The 8,601-nt window shown below is 38.3% G+C and overlaps 1 protein-coding gene across 1 annotated transcript in view; it reads left to right on the top strand.

Annotated features, from left to right (window-relative positions):
- Positions 1–82: 82 nt before the first annotated feature.
- The window catches only part of ZNF565 (zinc finger protein 565), a 33,005-nt gene continuing 24,486 nt past the window's right edge, over positions 83–8,601 (top strand). Inside the window, exon 1 of the mRNA XM_068528582.1 lies at positions 83–144. The gene's annotated coding sequence lies outside the window, so the exon portion shown is untranslated. The remainder of the gene's footprint in view (positions 145–8,601) is intronic.

The raw sequence follows: 8,601 nt of genomic DNA, 5'->3' as shown, positions 1-8,601 counted from the left end.
GTGATTATGAAGCTCTCAGGGTGAGTACTTCTGCCTTGGAGGAAGATCAGCTCAAGCCTGGTGGAAGGTTTGGAGCCGGAACCCCAACCCCCTCTTTGAAGCCTCCCGAGGGCAGCGTCAAACGAACCAAGCCCATACTCTGAGGTATGAGGACGCCATTTTCTCTGTAGCTTGTCTGGCTTTGGACTACATTTCCCAGAGTCCACAGTGGCCCAGCGTTACGTGTCTCTTGACGTCGTGGCGAGGTTGTTAGCTCCGCAGGGCCGCGGACGCGACCACGGGGAGGCAGAAGGTGAGGGGTCTGGGAGTCCGGGGCGGGGACAGGGCGTGTCCAGAGAGCATTGGGTTTTTGCGCGCTGGCGCGAGCGGGCTAACAATACACGATTCTGAATGTGTCTTTGTGTGTCATGGTGGTGAGTAGATTGTGCGACTGTGTGTGCCTTAGTGGGTGTGAGATTGTGGCTGTGTATAAGGCTGTGGAGGTGTCTATGATCATGTTTCATTGTGTGTTCTAAGAGTGGATATGTGTTTGTGTTTGTGTGACACTGACCATTTGTTCAGCACCAAGTGTGTGGGTGTGAGGTGCCTGTGACTCCAGTGCTCTGACAGATTATGGCCCTGGACAGTGATAACCTCAGCCTTTCCCTGTAACACCGAGATTGGGCATGATGTCCAGTCTTCTCTGCTCTCCCTCCCCAGTGTGGGAGGGTCGGGCGATGACCCTTTAAAAATGCGCTGGTCCCTTATGATTGCTTTTCCTTGACTCTTCTCCAAGAGACGTGTTGAGAGGAGAAGGAAAGAATTATTATTGAACATCCAAAAGCCAAGTTCTCCGTGCATGTTTTTCTTCTTTCCCTGAAACCCGTGTTATTTTTCGTGATGTGTGTTAAAAAAACAAAATTCAGCCAAATGTGAAGATTAATTGGCTTTATTCAACAATTCATGAATCAGGCAGCGTCCCATCTACCAAGTAGAGAGATACTCCAAGGAGTTGTACAAAATGGAAGGTTTTTATAGGCAGTAGGAAAGTGGGGCAAGGAAGTTATTAGCAAAAGAAAAGAGGATTGTTTTAGGCCGTGACATCTTTTAGGGGAAGGGAATGGCAGGGGTCTTATCATGCAGATTACCTCACTAGTGCTAATCAGGAAATTTCAGATTGACGGTTTAAAGAGCACATTTTCTTTTTGTTTGTTTGTTTGTTGAGTTTTTATTTAGGAGCACATTTTCTTGAGAGAGATTGAAACTGGAATTGTCTTGTTTGCTGTTATGGGGGCACATGACCCCATTTTGGGCTTTTTTTTTTTTTTTTTTTTTTTTAACACGTGCTTTTCTTTCCTTCTCCTGAAACTTCTTGCCTAACAAAGACACACACCACCACCTACCTTCAAGTGAACTGGTGTCCAGTATTTGCCATTGGAGTGAATTACTGAGTGCTATGGAGGTGAACTGAAAGGCCCATACCTTCCATACTCCCTACACACCTAACGTTAATCTAAATGTTTTTAAACTTTTCATTTTGAATTAGCTTTACACTTAAAACTGTTGCAAAAATAGAATTCCCAAATACTCTTAACCCAGCTTCTCTATCAAAGCCAGAAGATTAACGCTGATAAATAACCAATCTACAAACCTTATTCAAATTTCATCAGTGTCCCTTAGTGTCCTGTTTCTGGACAAGGATCCAATCCAGGATCATATGTTGCAGTTAAGTTGGTAACTCTCCTTAGTCTTCTTTTATCTGGCACGGTTACTCAATCTTTCTTTGTCTTTCATGACCTTGACACTCTTGAGGTGAACTGGCCATTTATTTTGTAAATACTGCAATGTAGAATGTTCCTCAATTTGAGGTTGTCTGATACTTCCTCATAATTAAATTCAGATTATGCAGTTGAGGCAAGACTACCCCAAAAGTGATGTATTCTCAGTGCATCTTATCAGGAGACACATGAGATTAATTTGTCTCATTATTGGTGGTGTTAATTTTATTTGCCAGGTTTCTCCACCGCAAAGTCACTCTTTCCATTATAATTAATGTTTCTCATGGAGAAATACTTTAGGTCTATAAAATTATGCTGTTTTTCATCCTACTTCCACCTACTACATCCATTGATAATTCCTGCCTGAAAATTTATTACCAGGTATTTGCCAAAAGACGGTGATTTTTTTTTTTTCCGGATTGTTATTCCTTCTACATTTATTAATTATAATTCTGTTACAAATAGATTTTCCTTCTCCCCATTTAATTTATTTACTAACTTACATAAGTATAGTCTGGATTTTTTTAATACTATAGGTTATAATCCATTACTATCACTATTTTATTGCTCGAATTGTCCCATATTTGGCCACTGGGAAACCCTTTGGATTGGCTCCTGTATCCTTTCAACGTATCCCCTTTATTTGTTTATTTTTTTTTTTAGTACTTCCTTATTTTCCTGCACCGCAGGATGTTCCAGGTTGATACTGTACTTTCCCAGCCCTAGTCCTGGAATCAGCAAATTTCCCAGGGATCACTGGCTCCTTTTATTAGAAAATTATATTTAGAAACCAAGATTAGATGTGCTTATTGCTACTGGGATGTCTTTGCTTCTTGACTTTCTCAGATATGAAATATATGCATCTGTACCCACACATCTGTATCTATCTGTATGTATACCTATACAGGTAATCCATGATTTCATATGATATCTCCAATTCCAGTTCAATACCACAGGGCTTCTTCTAGCCATCTCCATTTCCTCTTCTGTAACTCCCTTCTCTAACAGTGAAAAACTCGGCTCTCATTAACCACAATATATTTATTTATTTGCTCAGTCTTGAGTAGAAAGTAGTTCTAACACATATCCCCAAACCCCATACAGTTCTTTTTGTATTTAGTCTTACAGTTCATAGTAAAAATACAGTACCCCCCCCCAAAAAAATAAAATAAATAAAAATACAGTTTTCCCTACACCCATATGTATGGTAATGTTACTCATTTGTAATATACATAGATTCATTTGTTACTGTTTGTATTTTATTTGGGGTTCCCAAACACACATCCTGGTTGATTTTAATTATTTTTTGAGTATGTGAAACATTAACATGGTTCTGAAAGTTAGTATTAGACCAGAGGATCTACTCAGTTACTCCTCCATCATTCCTTCTCTCCCAATTCCATTCCCCCATTCTTTCCACACTGTTCCCAATCACCCATTGTAGGTAGCCAACCAATCTCAGTTTCTTGGGGGTTTTTATGGTTAAATATACATAACATAAAATTTACCATTTTAATTATGCTGTTCAGTAACATTAACTCCATTTGCATTGTGCAGCCATCACCACCATTCATCTCCAGAACTTTTTTCATCTTCAAAAACCGAAACTCTGTACCCATCAAACAATAATTCCCTTCGCCCCTTCCTCCAGCCCCTGGAAACCACCATTCTGCTTTTTATCTCTATGAATTAGAATATTCTAGGTACCTCACATAAGTGGAATCATACAGTGTTTGACCTTTTATGACTGACTTATTTCACTGAGCGTAATATCTTCAGGATTCATCCATGTTGTAGCATATGTCAGAGTTTCCTTCCTTTTTAAGTCTGAATAATTTTCCATTGTACATATATACCACATTCTGTTTATTGATTTATCAGTGGGCAGTTGGGTTGCTAACACCTTTTCGCTATTGTGAATAATGCTGCTCTGAACATGGGTTTACAAATATCTGTTCAGGTCCCTGCTTTCACTTCTTTGGAGTATATATCCAGAAGTTGAATTGCTGGATCACATGGTATGTTTAATTTTCTGAGGAATCACCATACCATTTTCTACAACAGCTGCACTATTTTACATTCCCACTGGCAGTGCACAAGGGTTCTGATTTCTCTACATCCTTGCCAATGCTTGTTATTTTCTGCTTTTTTTATATAATAGCCATCCTAATGAGTGTGAAGTGGTATCTCATTATGGTTTTGATTTGCATTCCTTTAATTATTAGTGATGTAGGAAATCTTTTCACGTTGTTTGTTGGCCATTTGTGTATCTTTGGAGAAATGTCCTTTGGCTGCGCTGTGCAGCATGCAGGATCTCAGTTCCCTGACCAGGGATTGAACCCGGGCCATGGCAGTGAAAGCCTGGAATCCTAACCACGAGGCCACCGGGGTTTGTTTGTTTTTTGTTGTTGCGTTCTAGGAGTTCTTTATATATTCTGAATATTAATCCCTTATCAAACATATGATTTGCAAATATTCCCATCCCATGGATTGTATTTTCACTCTGTTGACAGTATCCTTTGATGCACAAAAGTTTTTTATTTTGATGAAGTCTACAACACGTTTTTTCTTTTGTTGCCTGTGCTTTCGTTGTCATATCCAAGAAATAATTGCTAAATCTAGTGTTATGAAGATTTTTCCCTACGTTTTCTTCTAAGAGTTTTATAGTTTTAGCTCTTATGTTTAGATCTTTGATCCATTTTGAGTTAATTTTTTTTTTAAATTTATTTATTTTTATTTTATTTGTTTTATTTTTGGCTGTGTTGGGTCTTCATTGCTGCGCCCGGGCTTTTCTCTGGTTGCGGCGAGCTTCGTTGCGGTGCGCGGACCTCTCATTGCAGTGGCCTCCCCCGTTGCCCAGCACGGGCTCTAGGCACACGGGCCCCAGCAGCCGTGGCACCCGGGCTCAGCAGCTGTGGCCCACGGGCTCCAGAGCGCAGGCTCAGCAGCTGCAGCGCCCGGGCCCAGCTGCTCCATGGCATGCGGGACCTTCCCGGACCAGGGCTCGAACCCGTGTCCCCTGCATTGGCAGGCGGACTCTCAACCACCGCGCCACCAGGGAAGCCCTGAGTTAATTTTTTAATGTAGTATTAGGTACAGGTCCAACTTTATTCTTTTGCATGTGGATATCCAGTTTTCCCAACACCATTTGTTGAAAAGACTGTCCTTTCCCCTATCAAATGGTCTTGACTCCATTGCTGAAAATTATTTGACCATATATGTGAGGATTTCTATTCTATTTCATTGGTCTAGATATCTGTCTTTTTGGCAGTACCACACTGTTTTGATTACCATCTTTGGTAAGTTTTGTAGTAAGTTTTGAAATCAAGAAGTGTGAGAGTAAGATTGTTTTGGCTATTTGGCGTCCCTTGAGATTCCGTGTGAATTTTAGGATGGATTTTTCTATTTCTTCAAAAAAATCATTGGGGTTTTCATAAGGATCGCATTGAATCTGTATGTTACTTTAGGTAGTATTGCCATCTGTCTTGGTCAGCTCAAGCTTCCATAACAAAATACCATAGACTGCGTGGCTTAAACAACAGAAATTTATTTTCTCACAATTATGGAGGTTGGAAGTCGGAGATCAAGGTGCCACCTTCTCACTGAGTCCTCGCATGGCAGAGAGAGTGAGCTCTCTGGTGTCTCTTCTTATAGGGACACTACTGCTATCATATCAGGCCCCCACCCTTATGACGTCATTTAAATGCAATTACTTCCATAACGGCCCTATCTCCAAATACAGTGACATTAGGGGTTAGGGCTTCCAACATATGAATGGGGCGGGGAGGACACACACAATTCTAAGTCCATAGCAGCATCTTAACAATATTAAGTATTCCAAGTCTTGAACACAGGATATCTTTCCATTTATGTCTTCTTTCATTTCTTTCAGCAATCTTTGTAGTTATCAATGTATAAGTCTTTTGCTTCCTTAGTTAAGTTTATTCCTAAGTATTTTGGTTTTTTTGATACTATCATAAATGGATTTGTTTTTTTTAATTTTCTTTTCTGATTGTTCATTGTTAGTCTATATAGAAATGCAACTGATTTTTGTGTGTTGATTTTGTATCCTGCAACTTTGCTGAATTCATTTTTTTGTTCTAATGGTGTGTGTGTGTGTGTGTGTAATCTCTAGGGTTTTCTATATATAAGATTATGTCATCTGTGAACAGAGATAAGTTTACTTCTTCCTTTCCAATTTGGATGCCTTTTATTTCTTTTTCTTGCCCAACTGCTCTGGCTAGGACTTGCAGTACTATGTTGATAGACATCTTTTCATACATATCCTTAAGGGCCTTTTTTACATCTTTTGTGTGTGTGAATTGTCCATCTCTTTTTCCTATTTACTTTCACGGGGTTTTTTTGTTTGTTGTTTGTTTTTTGGGGGGGGTTTGGTTTTTCTGGTGCTTTGTCACAATGTTTAAGAATTCTTTACACACTAGGAATATTAGTTCCTCATCTGTGATGTATGGTGCAAGTATTTTCTTCCAGTTTGACAGTTGTCTTTTTACTTTGTTTATGGTGTTGTCGTTGAATATTTTTATTTTTATGTAGTCAAATTACCAATGTTTTCCTTTATTGCTTCTGGATTTAGAAAGCCTTTCTAAATCTCAGGATTAAAGGGGAATTTACATGTGTTATCTTCTAATGACTGTATGGTTTCATCTTTTACATCTAGCACCCTGATCCATTTGGAGTTTAATTTTGTGTATGGAATGGGGTATGGATTTAATTTTGTATTTTCTAAATGGCTATCCAGTTTTCCCAGCACCATTTATTAAGAATTTTATCTTTGCCCCACTGATTTGAAATGCCATCTCTATCATATACTAAATGTCCATCTATATTGATACTTGGTTCTATTTCTAGGCCTTCTGTTCTGTTCCACTGGTTGGTTTGTCTATTTATGCACTACTACCACACTGTTTTAATTATAGAGACTTTACAGTACATTTTAATGTCTAGTACAGCTAGTTTCCTGATGTTCCTTTTTTATTGTCAAATTATTCTCTTTCTCCTTTATACCATTTATGCAGCAAAGGGTTCTGTTGGCATAGATCTACATCTTTTGGAGGGTCGTGATTTGTTGATTCATGAGTAATGGCCCCTGCATAATTGTACACAGATACCCTGGCTCATGTAACACTTGTTATTAATATTTTTGATTTTCACAGTCTGGGTTGATGAACAAGGCCTTCTGCTGTTCTGGCTTTTAGGAGTAAGAATGTGATTGGGACCTATCTCAGAAGTCTAGATTCACAAATCTGGGATAAAACTTTGTTTCAGTAACCAGATCTAATTTGATATGGGGCATTTTGGGTTTTGTGTCTTAAATTTGTTTCCGGCCAAATCCATGTTGTTCTTTTGATAAGTTATGAAAAAAACAAAAAAAAGAATATTAGCTAGTAGTACTTGGTGTTTGTAAATAAGTGGTTACAGCAGGGTTTTTAAAGAAGGTCCAGGCTCCCACCCTTAGACTTCAGGGCTCTGCAGACGCCATGAAATTTTATGCAGTTTTTGCAGATACTTTTTTTTTTAATACTTATTTATTTATTTATTTTGGCTGCGCTGGGTCTTAGTTGCGGCACGCAGAATGCTCACCGCGGCTTGCAGGCTCATAGTTGTGGCATCTTAGTTATGCCATTCGGGCCTCTTAGTTGTGGCATGTGAACTCTTAGTTGTGGCATGCATTCAGGATCTAGCTCCCGGACCAGGGATTGAACCTGGACCTCCTGCATTGGGAGCACAGAGTCTCAGCCACTGGACCACCGGGGAAGTCCTTGCAGATACTTATTTATTTGATTTTTTTCTTGAAAGAAGGTTTATGATTTCATAAGATTTTCAAAGAGATTCATGACCCTTAAAAATTTAGAACTGCAATCAAAGACAGTAATGCCCGGTAATAATAGCCTTTGAGATGTTGTCCAAAATTTGTGCCAACAACAGGGAGTTAGAAGAGGAAGTTTCCATCACATACTACGTTCATGTGATGGAATATTATTCAGCTAATAAACATATGCTTACAGAGAGTTAACCAGAACAAGGAAAATACTGTAATGATACAACTCTGAAAATGATGAATAAAAAAGTACTCAAATTTTGCAAAGATCCCATCCCCAAATTTTTTAATGGGTAATTGAATGGAGAAGAAACTGGCTACATATCTGACACCATGCATTCTGCTGTGTGTTCACTGTCTCACTTAAACTGGAAATTGCACTGTCTTGAAAATTGGTCATTCACAGGATGTTTTTGATAATGAAGCTATTTCAGTGCACCAGAGAATATGTTAAAGGACTTTTAGTTGTAATTTGTTTCAATCATACTAATTTCCTTTTTTGTCCCCACTTGTGTTATAGACATTGGCTCGATTGCTCATAATTTTTCTGCTGCCAGGAAAATAAATGTCAGCTACAACTCTAGTTATTTATTTTTGTTTAAATGGAAAGTACTGTTATGTCTTTTATTATGAAATATATTAGCTTAATGCAAAAATCTAGAAATTTTGCTAAAAATGTAATTCATCTAAAGGTAAATATTCTTAATATTTGATGGATATATTTCAAGTATTTTTCTGTGGGATTTTATAGAGTGGTATCTCATATAAATTCTGTAACCTCCCTGCCTCATTTAATAATGCCTTGACTGTGTAGCAATTATATTTTAAAGTCACTATGTAGTATTTCATTATCGAGATGCACCTTAATTTATTAGCTTTACTGCCTACTAAAGAGCATTTATATTTCTATATTTTAATTGTGAAATTGTCCCAAAAGTACTCTTGTGCATACAACTTCACGTATTTTTATAATGAATTCCTTTGGGTCAGGCATTAGACATTTAT

The sequence above is a fragment of the Eschrichtius robustus genome, chromosome 19, assembly GCF_028021215.1.
Source record: "Eschrichtius robustus isolate mEscRob2 chromosome 19, mEscRob2.pri, whole genome shotgun sequence".
Taxonomy (NCBI): domain Eukaryota; kingdom Metazoa; phylum Chordata; class Mammalia; order Artiodactyla; family Eschrichtiidae; genus Eschrichtius; species Eschrichtius robustus.
The sequence above is the reverse complement of the archived record's forward strand: the minus strand, read 5'-3'. Positions and strand labels throughout refer to the sequence as shown.